Genomic DNA, 13,721 nt, shown 5'->3' with positions numbered 1-13,721 from the left:
GACCCTTGGAGAAGAACCTCTCACTTTAAAGTTTCTTTATTAAACTGATCCCATCTGAGCCACGACTTTGGTGGCAGTCCACTGCTGGCTCGTGTGGGAGGTTGTCAGCCCAAAGGCCACGTCCCACCTTCCACGGGTCACACCCTGCCACGGGGTCAGGACACTTGTGGGTCAAAACCAATGTGGAGGTGGGTTCTGTAAATAGTTTATAGCCAGGAATATCTAAGTACTAGGTTTTGTGAATAATCTGTTAAAAACTGAGCCCAGGGGCCATCCCTCCAGGGATACCTCCCCGAGTCTCCTGCATCTCTATCCAGCGTCCAGAGTAGTGGGGAGCAAGGGGAAAGCTGGTGCCCCATGGAAGCGTTTCGATATGAAACAGGGAGACCGTCGGGGACCCAGTGCACGAGGGTGGCAGCCCCCCTGTGCCCGGCGCCCAGGTCAAGGGGCTCTTGCTTGGCACCTCATGCATGTCACACACCTCCCTCTCCCACCTGTGAGGTCTCCAACCTCGGCTGCTCGCCGTCCCCAGGTGGTCTTCTGGTTGTGACTCTGCTCGGCGGTAGCACTGCCTACGTCAGGGGGTGGGGGAGCCTGTCCTAGCTGGGGCACCCTAGAAGGAGAGCCCAGGTGAGGAATGGTGCGTGTGGCTCCCCGAGGAGGTGAGGGGACACGGGCAGTGACTGGAGAAGGGACAGCAACCCTTGAGGGGAGATCAGAAAGCCCAGAGGGTGACAGGACCTGGTCCCATGGGGAATCCTGGGAAACGGAAGGGTACCGGCCAGGAGCTGAGGGGCTGGTGCATTTACACCCCACACCTGTCGTCTGGGACACATGAAGACGCTTCCAACAGGCCCTGAACTGGATGAAGCCGGCGAGGCCAAGATGCAGGAGCTCATCACCAGAAGTCAGGTTTGCAGGACGTGGAAAGGGGATCCAGGAGAATATGGGGGACACCACCTGTTGACTTTGGGGCCCCTCACCCCACCTGTGGGTGCCATAGGGTCACCAGATAAAATACAGGATGTCCAGTTAAGTGTTAGCTTCAGTTAAACAGGAAATCAGTGTTTAGTAAATTTGTCCTATGCACCTTTTCTTGAACCAGAACCGACCTTAACCGAGGGCCCTGTACTGCTCTTTTGCTTGATCTGGCAAGCCTGTCTCCTCATAATCCTGATGGTAGTAGGCTCCTTCCCTCTGTCCTGCTCTCCCTCTCTCCCTTCTTTCCTTCTATGATTCCCTCAAGGAATGGCAAAAGGCCTTGAGTGCTGATAACTAAGAAAATCTGACCCTTGGAGCCAGGCAGCACCCAGAACCCTCCAGCAGGCCCCAGACCCCCCACAAGCACCCACTACCCCCAGGAGCACCTGGAACCCCCCCAACTGCATCTAGACTTCTCCAAACAGCACCCAGTACCCCACAGCAGCACCCACACGCTCCAGGAGCACCTGGAACCCCCCAGCAAGACTTAGAACCCCCAGCTGCACCTAAACTTCTCTAAACAGCACCTAGAATCCCCAACAGCACCCAGCACCTCTCAGAAGCACCCAGCGCCCCCCAGCCACACCCAGCACCTCTACCAGCACCCAGAACCCCCCACAAGCACCCAGTGCCCCCCAGGAGCACCTGGAACTCCCTAGCAGCACTTGGAACCCCCCAGCTGCAACTAAACTTCTCCAAACAGCACCTAGAATCCCCAATAGCACCCAGCACCTCTCAGCAGCACCCAGCACTCCCAGCAGCACCCCCACAGGCACCCAGAACTCCCCACAAACACCCAGTAACCCTGAGGAGCTCCTGGAAACCCCCCAGTCACACTTAGACTTCTCCAAAGAGCACCCAGTACCCCACAGCAGCACCACACCCCCCAGAAGCACCCAGAACCCCCAGCAGCACCCAGCACCTCTCAGGAACACCCAGAATCCCCCAACAGCACCTGGCACTTCTCAGCAGCACCCAGAACCCCCCACAAGCACCCAAAACTCTCCACAAGCACCCGGCACCCCTCTCAGCAGAACCCAGTAATCCCTAGAAGTACCCGGCACCCCTCTCAGTAGCACCCAGAACGCCCCACAAGCACCCATACCCCCAACAGCACCAGCACCCCTAGCAGTACTAAGAACCCCCCAGCAGCACTGAGCCCATGTCTCCTGGAGTAATTACTCAGTTTTCTCATGTGTGGAATGGAGGCTACCTACTTTGTCAGCGAGCAAACAGATGGGTGCACCTGGCGGAGTGCCTGGCCCGTGGCCGGTGCTCAAACATTCCTACCCTGCTCTTGGAACTTCCCAGCTTCTTTCTTTTGTCCTGACTGTAATCTCAGAACACCCCTAAAGTGGAAGCAAAGAGTCAGACATGACAGCCTCCTTCTGGGCCGGGGTCCATCCTAAAATGGTCTCCAAACTATTGCATTCCTCTAAAAAATAGTTTCGGAACGCCCCTTGTCTTAGTTTTAATCAATGAACCTGTACAGTGTGCACTGTGGTGTTGTTTACTGGACACAGAGGGAGAATGAAAACTAGAGTTCAAATCAAAAGGAGTGTCTAACATTTCCTTTGCCCCCCTCATGGATCATCCTCTGAGCAGTCTGGGGAGCCCACTCCCGCCACGAAGGCCCTCGGGCTCCCTGCTTGGGTGCTCCCCTATCCTCCAACCTGTCCGCACCGATTTGGAGACCCGTCCTCCCCTTCGCTTCAGTCTCCCAGCTTTGGCGAAGGTGGGCCTCACCTTCCCACGCCTTCCATGCCCGAGATGCGGGTGAGGGTCTGCAGCACCAGGGGTGGGACTTCCCTGGTCCCCTAACCCTCTCTCTCAGGGCCTCCCTTTCCTGTGAGGTCAGTGGAAAGAGGTAGGCAATTTTCAAAATGCACTTTACTGAAGTTGTGGGTCAAGGGAAAATAAACCCATGGGAAGGACATCTACTGGTCACGTTGGCAGAGCAGATTTCTCGTCTGAGAGAGCCAGAAACTGGGAGATGGAGCTGGGATGTGGGCAAAGCCCCTGTGGGGCATAGGGCTGGGCAGCCTCTTGGTGATTTGCTCTCCTCTGAGACTGAGCTCCCCACATCCTTAAATGCAGGTGATGTTGGTGCCCATCCCAGAGGCTGCAGGGATGAGTGAATGAATGTTCAAGGTGAGCACAGGTGCCCAGCAGCGAGTCAGCCACCACCCCTTACTTTATCTGGTCTTCACAAAGATCTGCCCTCATTGTTCCTGGGGCCTGGGCACCCCCCTTAACCTTCTGGACTACCGTCTCTTCACCTGTGTTGATGGAGGGCTGGGCAGCCTGATGGGGAGATCCCTGCCCACTGACACCTCTATAATTCCAGGCATGCTGACGGCAGCCCTCTTCCTCACCCGGGGGCTGTCCTGGGAACCAGTCAGCCCCTGAAGCCCTGTGCTTCTGGGGTCTGGGATGGGAGCTTCTCTTCGGGGATCCCACCAGGCCAGACAGACTTCCTCTTGTTGCTCTGGCATGGGACCCTGCATCGACTTCTTTGGTCCTTCTCTCTGTCAGGTACAGAAACTCCCGTGGCTGCACCGAGATCTCAGCCCACATATGGACCCAGGGGGATGGAGAGGTATGGAGTGTGGTCACCACCCAGGCCCCACCTGGCTCAGTTTCCCACTTGGGCTGGAGCCTCAGTGTATGTGAAGGGTCTTCACCCCATCTTCCGGCTTACAGCCAGTGAGGTGCCTGCAGTTACCACTGAGAATCCTGAGCAATGCAGGGGTCCCCAGGGGTGAGTCGCTGGGCCACACTCGCCTTCCTCACAGATGTGATGCAAGGCCCACCTCACCGTGCTAGAGAGACAAGCCATCTGCACGACCCACACTTGTGCCACATGGAAGCGATACAATGCACAGTATGCGATTATCTTCAGCAATACTTTGAATTCTGAGCTACCAATTCTCTACAAATTCGGAAGGAGGGGGCCTGTGGTTGTCTGCCTCCAAGAGGGCCCCCTGGGTAGCTGCGCCCCCCTCAGTCTCCTCCTGTCTCCTCCCCAGGGTACCAGAGTGGATCTGAGTGACTGGGCATGATGGCATGTCACTTCCAAGGTCAGATGGTAAGGCACTGAGGCTCCCGTTCAGATGCTCTCTCTCACCTCCTTGGATCCGTTGCTCTGTGGAAGCCAACAGGACAAGGCAGTGAGCCCACCTGTGGGCAACTGTGAGTGTGAGCTTGGAAGTGGGAGCTTCAGGCCCCAGCTGCGCCTTCAGATGAGACCTTGGCTCCAGCTGTCAGCCTGATTGAAACCCCATGATAGACCCTGGCCCAGAACCACCCAGCTGGGCCGCTCCAAGGTTTCCGATCCTCAGAAACTCTGTGAGGTAATAAATATTTGCTGTCTCGAGCTGCTTGGTTTTCTAGAAATGTGTTAGGCCACAGCTGGTAGCTGATAGATGGGCCCGGCAATAATGGGATGCAGTCACAGCTCACTGGGTCAGATTCAGTCTGTTAGAGGACCAAGGTCCATGGGGCATGTCATACAGCCTGTCTTTTCTGGCAACGCTGCCCTGGCCCAGCTACATCCCCTAAGCCTTGTTTTCTTATCTGCACAGTGCACACAAAAGTGCTGCCCTCTCTGTGGGCTTGGGAAAGAACGATCTGAGTTGGGGCTTAGAACATTGCCTGGGAAACAGGAGTGACCCACTCGGGATCTGCCCAGTGGCCTGCCTCCTGCAGTCTGCCGCCGAGGGGCATGGCTCCAATAGACGCCATTTTTAGGGGCTGGGAATGAAGCCCGAGACCCCTTGGGGAAATGTGGGTGCTCAGGGAGAGGCAGACAGTGCATAGCCATGGTGAGGGTCAGGGGTGACCAAGGTCAATAACACTTGCCATCCCGGTTCTGCTTCCACAGCTCTGCTTCTGAAGCAGATGGATGCCCCCTTCTTTGCAGCTGGTGCCAGCAAGTCCAAATGCGTGAGGACAACGGGCTGGCAGAAGAACACAGCTCTGTCTCCTCTGGGATCCCAGGGGGCCCCACGCCCTCCTTCCAGAACCCTAGCTGGGGGAGCCACTGGCAGCCGGATGAAGCAATGACATGTTTTAAGCAATGGAAGTAACCGGATTGCCTGCAAATGTTAGAGACGAGCTTATATAAAAAGTTGGTGCAAGAGCTATAATCAAAATGATTACAAGGTATAACAAGAAGACAAAAGAAGGAGAGCCAGAAATTAAGGACATTAAACAAAGAAGCCAACAGCTAACCAGTGACAGCAAATGGTACGGTTCAGAGCCTATGTCTCAACAGCGTCAGCCTTGGGAAAAAAATTGCTGGATGTCTGGTGGGAAAGGCTGTTGCTAGAATGTGCTTAACCCAAAGGAAACAGAAATGTTCTCCCCACAGAGAGAGGGTGGGAAAGTTAAAAGAGGAGTTGTTTGTCTGCCTGGATTGCTGGCCAAGCCACTCAGAACGACCCGAAATATAAGCAGGAAGTTTTGGCAGGTCACACTGCCTCTCTGTGCCCGGCGGGGCACGCAGCATGTGACCCCAGGGGTGGGAGGTGTTGGCATCCTCGCCCGGCTGTCTCATCGATACAAAGGGGGGCCCCCAGCCTGTGTTGGAACCATGGTTCCATGCCCGGTTCCCCACCCCCAAACCCTCCACCTGGTGCAGGTGCAAAGAATCCCACTCACAGAAGGAGGAGGCCCCCCAGACTGCAGCTTGAGCACTAACCCCTGCACTGTGTGATGTGGCCAAGTCGGCTTGATTCCCGCTCGGAGCCTGGCATCTGAGGGTGTCACCCGCTCGCGACCACTCCTGTGAGCAGAGCCCTCTAAGCCCCACCCTGATGGGATGAAAAGTGACTTCAGCCCTGAGTGTGCTCTGAAGAAAACACATTCTCCTTCCCGTCAAATTGCAGATCTAATTATATATCACGAAACACTGTCCTCCGGGTAGTCACCTGAAATGTTGTAATTTGTTATTTTTAAATGCCTTATGCATGAGGTACATTGACTTTCACTGTGGTCTTCCACCCTCTCGGCAGCCATGGGGTAGGAAAAGTAGAAGTGCAGACAAGCAGTGTGAGGCTGGTGACAGGGGGTGACCTGGTCCTGGCAGCAGAGCCCTGAGGGTGAGGTCCGGGCCCCAGACTCAGGTGCCAGGCTTCGAACTGATGACAGTGCCATGCCCCCACTTATAACTCCCACTTCCAAAGGTTAAGTGGGGCTCAGACCCATTCCAGGAAATGGAGAGTTGTAGGCATATTGCACCTTCAGCCGCACGGGCACCTCCTCTCCCGCTGCTCAGCTCTGGGCTTTCTGCCCAGTTCGGGAACTTCCCTGCAGGCTTCGGGAGACCCAGTCTCTGCTCTGTAGAAGCAGACTCTGAGATGCAGCATGCGTGCACGGGCTTTATGAAGAAAGTGCTCTCTAGAAAAGCCAATACCTTGAGGGGCAGGGCAGGGAGGGAGGGGCAAGGGGGGTGTTCAGGTGAAGGCCCAGCCTGCGTCAGTCCTGCAGGGAGCTCTGGAGTGTGACTTACCAGAGCGAGTCCTCAGGGTCAGGACTCTGCAACCCCACCCCGGGCAGTCATTGGCTGACCTGCTGTGTAAGCTCCCAGACAGGCACAGCCCGGAGCCTGGGTGCAGCCCCCACCCGAAGCAAAGTGCACAGAAGCCCAGGCGGGTGCCCCAGGCCAGCAAATGGGGGTGGGGCATCTTGGTGGCAAACCCTTAGCACCTGCTCCCCTGGATTTCACTCTGGGCTGGCAGATGTTTTGTCCACATGGTCCGTCTTTCTCCCATAGGCCCTCATTCACCTTATAAACATTCATAACCCAATGCTCCCCGAGACCCTCAGTGGTAATTTTTTTTAAAGATTTTATTTTATTTATTTGAGAGAGAGAGAGAGAATGAGAGAGAGCACGAGAGGGAAGAGGGTCAGAGGGAGAAGCAGACTCTCTGCTGAGCAGGGAGCCCGATGCGGGACTCAATCCCAGGACTCCAGGATCATGACCTGAGCCGAAGGCCGTCGCTTAACCGACTGAGCCACCCAGGCGCCCTACCTTCAGTGGTAATTGAAAGCAGCTTTTCTTTCCAGCTGGTGAGGAACCCCAAAACTGCAAATTGGAGAAAGACTAGTGAGTCATAGAAAATGTTCCAAAAGGCAAATAGTCACAGGATTTTTATTTTCCATCCACAAATATGGCTCCATGTAAGCTTGGTTCCTAGCACAGTGCCTGGTAAATAGGCCTCCAGCTCTGTCTTCTTTGCCAATTTTGCAAAAACATTCCTCCAACTGATTTCCAACATGAATGTGCAGCGGGCTGCCTATTTCAGGAACTCATTGGCGTGAGGGTGGCAGGGACACTGTCTGAGAACCAGTCACGAACCAGAGGAAGCAGGAGCTGGGTCCAACCCTTCCCAACCCGCAGGGCCCCTTCCTTTCCTGGAGACGGACAACCAGACCCTACAGAACGTTGGCCTTGAACTTTGACCCAGCTCTTCTCAGGCCTGACACTTCCATCATCCTGGTGCTCCCCTGGGAACATCCAGGAATCTGGGGTCAGAGCAGCCCCTTTCTATCCCTTCTTTCTCGTATGAACCACAGTGTGGGAATTCTGGAGGACTTTCTGCAGGAGGGGGCATTTGAACTCTGCCATAAAGTGCAGCATTAGCTGGAGAATGGAAGGAAGTGAGTTCGGGGGGGCACAAGGCAGGCCATGGAGGTGAGAGTGTAGGGCTTGATTCTCTGTGTGACTGGAGCGTAGGGGAAGGTGAGCTCCGTGCTAAGCCGAGGGGGCTCTGTGCTGCGGGAGAGAGGAGGCCATGCAGTTTTTGAGGAACAGAGTAAAGCAATGTGACCAATAGAGGAGAGAAATGATTATGTATGCAACTTCAGCTATAAGAAGAAGAAACTGCAACGTGAAATGCTGACAATAATTATGTTAATGATATCATGGGCTACATAATAGCTCCCAAATGTTCCGGGAAGAAATTACACATCCAGACAGGTTCAAGCCCTTAAAAGTTAATTATACCAAATCTGAGATCCTCAATATAGGGCTTTCCCATGTTTAGAGAGGGTAATAGCAAACTCAGAAAGATGTTTAATCTAACATATACCCATCCTTCAAATTATGATATCTAAGAGATGCTGCAGATCCCTGGCATAAACAGTTCTGAGGTTAATGACTCTCCAGTGAAGAGTCAATTAGAGGAGGGATTCTCTCATCTCCCTGCTCAACAAGCAGATTAAAACAAACATTTCAGACCCTAGCCGGAACTGGGTTTGCAAAGTAAAATACTAGTCTCATTTTTTTGTTTAAAAAAAAATCATCAGGATATAGACATGCCACGGGGAGCCAGGTCGCAGAACGATCTGGGGTGTTTGTGAAGCACCGGGAGCCTGGCGGGGCCATCGTCCCGCCGAAGTCTGACCCTCATGTCCCTTTGCCCACCTCCTGCTCCCCATCTGTGGCTTTCTTTCCTCTGAGCCACCAGGGCCACAGTCCCTTCTTCCTCCCCATGTGGTTCACGCAGCTGTCGCCTCCCTAACCTCTCCGACAACTCCTTAACCTCGCTGGTTTGTGGGGATTCCGCACGTTCTCCCGGCTGCCCGTGTCCGGGAGCTGATGCACCTCTAGGGGCATCACGATCGCACCTGCTGTTGGCCACATGCCCTCGACCCACAGCCTCGCGTCGGGTTTCTTAGCTGTGGGATCTTGTTGGACTTTGTTTGGAATGAAGCAGGAAGCCTTTGCGCTTGAGGAAAGAGTGAGGTCAGCGGACAGGCACAGGACAGCGATAAGGATGCTGACTGGGCGGGACGTGTGTCTGTGTGTGTGGTACATGTGTGTGGTGTGTGTGCACGCGTGTGGCGGGGGGTGTGATGTGTGTAGATGTGTGGGTGTGCACGTCTGCACAAGAAGATCCCGTTCTCAGGTTTGTGTGCCCGGCTCTCTGCTCTCAGCTGAGGGGCGCTCAGACAACAGGCAGCCCCCGTCCTCATGGGTTTCTAATTTTCACCGATTTGCAGATCCTGCAGCTTTGTAACATGTTGGAAGATCTCCTCATCTGTGACAACTGTAACAACTTTATTGGGGTAGAGATGCATGGGTTTAGAGTGTACAGTTTGATGCATTTGACCCAGGCAGGTGCGCCCACGTGTGCACCCACACTTGCAACGGCCACTGGGATCAAGCCCGGCTTTCCTGGCGCCCCTCACTGAGCCCTCCGTCCTGCCTGAGCTGCCCCTCCTCCCGCAGCATGGCCGGCCTGCTCTCACACGGGACAGGCCTACTTTGTTTTCTAGAAATGTCCATAAATGGAAATGCAGCATAGCATGATTTTAATTTAAGAATGGTGACACCGAAAAAGACTTCCCTTCTGGTGTACAGTTCCGTGAGGACTAACAGGTGATTGGATTCGGTGTAACCGCTAGGACATCTCCTGAGCTCTTTTCTGGGGTGCAGGTGAGCTATAAGGTACGTTTGGTCCTTCGGGTCTTAGTCTGGGGCGCAGGGTTAGGTGTGCACAGCATTGAATCTGGGGCGAATTGTTGCCAGTATTCTACTCGGTGCCCGGGAATGGGGAGGACCACCATCCAGCTGGTGGGAACAGAACCCTCCCTCACCCTCTGTGCAACTGGTATTATTTCCGCCCAGCTCTTTTGGGCGGTTCTCAGGGGGACGGTTTCCCACCCACACGCCTTAGTGGGTACTCAGCTCACAGCTCAAGGGGGTGGCCTCTGCATATTTGCATATTCTCCAGAATATTCTTTGCGTTCTGTGCTCTGCGCTCTGTGCTCTGCCTGGCAGGCCCAGGGCTCACCTCCTTTGCCTCCCCTGCTCAGGGAGCGCTTACCTGCCTGATCCACTGTCCAGTGTCTTGAATGCTACTGTTTCACACAGTTTGTCCAGGTGGTTAGTGATTTCGGGAGGATAAACCTGGCCTCCCCGTTACTCCCTGGGGGTATGAAGGGCAGTTTCCAGCTCCGAACAACTAACCCTTCATTGTTCTGCATTTTATAGCTGTAATCCTGTTTATTTTTCCATATAAACTCTAGAATTAGTTTGTCAAGTTCCTGCTGCTATTTTATTAGGATCACATTAAGGTTTCTAAAAGTCACTAATGCACCAGTCCTTCTGAAAATTGAGTTCTTGCCCAAAATTAAGATCTACCTCTCTATGTATTCAAGTGTTTTTTTCTGTATCTCAGTAGGATGCTAAACTTTTCTTAATATGGTTTTGCAGCTTTCTTGTCAAATTTGTTCCTAGGTCTTTTCTTTTTTGTCTTTTCTTCCTTCATATTTTTTGACGGGTTATTATTTGTGTAAGAGCTTGGTATATTAATTTTGGGACCAGCTTTGTGTTAAGTGTTTAAAGTTTCTCACTATTTTCAATTACAGTTCCAGCTCGGTCTGCAAGTGGAAAGCAAATAAATCAGACACCGCTTCTTCTCTTATTTGGTTGCATTTTCTTATTGTGTTGAACAGCACTTCTGTAAGTGATGTGGTACTTTGGGATATCCTTGTTTGCTCTCAACATTAAAGGGAGCATTTATTTTTCTCTTACTATTAAGAGTAATTCTGGCTTTTTATTTACCATAAATATTCTGATGCTCCTAAGGAATTATGCAAGCATGTCTTTGTTATGTTTATTAAGCATTCGAAGCCAGGATGGATATTGAATTTTATAGTGTGTCTTTCAAAATCTAAGGAGTGGGGACCTCCTGTTCCACGCAGATGAAGTAGCCCCTTTCCTCCCAGGTTCCCCCTCTTACAGCAAAAAAAAATCTCCAATGTATACAACAAGCAGGCACAGGAAGAAGGAAAAGTGGAAGGAAGGAGGTGGGCTGCCAAGGGAACTCAAGACTCAGGAGAACTGACTCGCAGGGAGTCCCTGGGCTCCCTTGTTGACTCTAGCCCTAAACTAACAGCAGGCACAAATAAAAAAGGGCTTTGAGAGCAGTGTGTTCCTCTGGCCAGAGGGCAGCTCAGTGGCAGCAAACTGTTTGGGAATACCTGCCCTACACCAGCCCAACACCAAGTGAAGATGTGCATGCCGAGGAGACTTGACTCTTCCAGCCCAGCCCTGCCCTCCCCACCCTGCCTCTCAGAAACAGGCAGCCCTCCCAGGTTCTCCTGCCTGGGGTCAGGAGGATGATACACTACCTGTAGGGAAAACTAGCTTGGGTGATGGCAGACTGCTCATCTGAAATCATGAGAGTCAGTAGCAAGTGGCACCCATTTCTGAAGTCCTGGAGGAAAAGACTTGCTTCTGTTTCTATGTCTGTTGAAAACACCCTTCTGGGATGAAGTGGGAAGAAAGACATCCTCACATTCTCACTGTCTAAGAAAATTTGTTGCTAGCAAATCTACCCCTCTAAAGAATGGTTAAAAGAAGGTCTTTAAACAGAAAGGAAATAACAGAAGAAGGCTTGAAATTTCAGAAATGGAAGAACATTGGACTAGATAAAATTGGGGTGAATCTATTAGATAATCCTTTTTCTCAGAAGTTTCTTAAATGTACTTGATGGTGGAAGCAAAAATTATAGCATTGCTAGATGTGTTGCTCACTGTATTTTGAGGAAACCCTTAAGGCAGGGAGGAGGGGAAGGTGTCTCAATGGAAATAAGACTTCTATACTTCACTCAAGGTAGCAAAACCGTGGTACCAGGAGAGTACAAATTATGTATGTATATCATAACACCTAGAGCAACCTCTAAGAACACAAGAGACAGACTCAAAAACACTACAAACAAACCAAGATGGCATTCTAAAAACAGTTCAATAACCCATAGGAAGGTAAGAAAAAGAAAATAGAAGAAGTGTACACAGAGGGAAAAGGCAGACTGGAGCCCTAACTTATCAACCATGACCTTAAATGTAAATGATCCACAAACACCAAAAAAAAAAAAAAGACAAAGAATGAGAGTGGATTAAAAAACACACACACCATGATCCAACAATAGTGTGTCTATAAGGAACTCACTTCAGATATAACTGTGCAGGTTGGTTGACAGTAAGAGGATGGGAGAACATACTCCATGCAAACATCAATGAAGAAAAAAGCAGGAACAGCTCTACTAATAAAGCAGACTTCAGATCAGAGATTACTAGAGACAAAAAGAGATGTCACATAAGAAAAGGATCGGTCCACCAGGGAGACCTAGCTGTCCCCAAAGTGTATGCACCAAACACAGAGCCTTGAAATACATGAAGCCAAAACTGATAGAGCTTCACTGAGAAGTAGACACATCCACAATTGTTGTTGGGGTCTTCAGTACCTGCTTTCAGCAGAAAGAACTTAGACAGAAAACCAGCAAGGTGGTAGAAAAACTGAATAACACAATCGACCACTGGTATCTAGTTGATACACAGAGAAAACTCTACAGGTAGCAGCAGAATATATGTTACTTTTTTAGGCAACTGTGGGACATTCACCAAGATAGATCATATCTGTGGCCTCAACAAGTATTTAAAATTTAAATCATGCACAATGTTTTCTCTGACCATAAGGGAATCAAATTAGAAGTCAATACAGAAAGATTAACAGGAAAGTCTCTAAACACTTAGAAATGAACCTAGACATTTTAAAATAATCCACGGGTCAAAGATCAAGTTTCAAAGGAAATAAAACAAATACATAGAACTGAATGAAAATGAACACGTGACAAATCAAAACATGTGGGATACAGCTGAAAGAGGATTTTATAAGTTTATAAATGTTTATCTTAGAAGATAGTGAAAATCTCAAATTAGTATTCTAAGTTTCTACCTCAAGAAACTAGAAAAGAAAGAGTAAAATAAGTCCAAAGCAACCAGAAGAAAGAACTAGTAGGGTCAGAAATCAATGAAATTGAAAACAGGAAAGCAATTGGGAAAATCAGTGAAACAAAAAGCTGGTCCTTTGGGAAAAAAATCAGTAAAAATGATAAATCTTTAACAAGATTAACTAAGATTAAAAAAAGAAAAGGTACAAATCATCAGGTGTATCAGGAATGATATATCAGGGATGATATCAGAAGCTTTCACTATAGATCCTGCAGATTAGTATCAGGATGATAAGGGATACTACAAACAACTTTGTGCTCCTAAATTTGACAACTTAGAAAAAATGGACCAACTTTTCAAAAACTAAAAACTGCCAAAACTCAACCAAGATGAAATAGACAAACTGATTAATCATAAAACCATTGAAGGAGGTGAATTTGTAATTTGAAATCTCAATAGTGATTATTGGCAAAGGTACAAAAGCAACTGAGTGGAAGAAGGTAGTCTTTTCAACACATGTTGTTGGAGCAATTGGACATCCATGGGCAAAACCCGAGCCAAACCAACACAACCAACCAACCCAACCCAACCAAACCAACCCAACCAAACCAACCCAGACAACAATCCAACCAACCCAACTGAACCAACCAACCCAAGAAACTGAACCAAACCAACTAACCGAAACAACCAACCCAACCAAACTAACCCGGACAACCAATCCAACTAACCCAACCCCCTCAACCTAAGTCTCAAACTGTATTAAAAAAAAAAACAACTCAAATTGAATCATGGACTTAAATATAAAATTACAAATCTTCCAGAAAAACACAAGATATAATCTTGGCACCCAGGGTGAGGTGAGGAGTTATTAGACTGGACACAAAAGTAAAAAAGGAAAATTTGGTAAATTGAACTTCATCAAAATGAAAAACATTTGCTCTCTGAAGAGGGTAAAAAGACAAGCCACTGAATGGGAGAAAATATCCGTAAACCAC

The sequence above is a fragment of the Callorhinus ursinus genome, unplaced genomic scaffold (assembly GCF_003265705.2).
Source record: "Callorhinus ursinus isolate GAN/ISIS: 27379988/994484 unplaced genomic scaffold, GSC_fseal_2.0 scaffold2, whole genome shotgun sequence".
NCBI lineage: Eukaryota > Metazoa > Chordata > Mammalia > Carnivora > Otariidae > Callorhinus > Callorhinus ursinus.
This window is presented reverse-complemented; position numbering follows the sequence as displayed.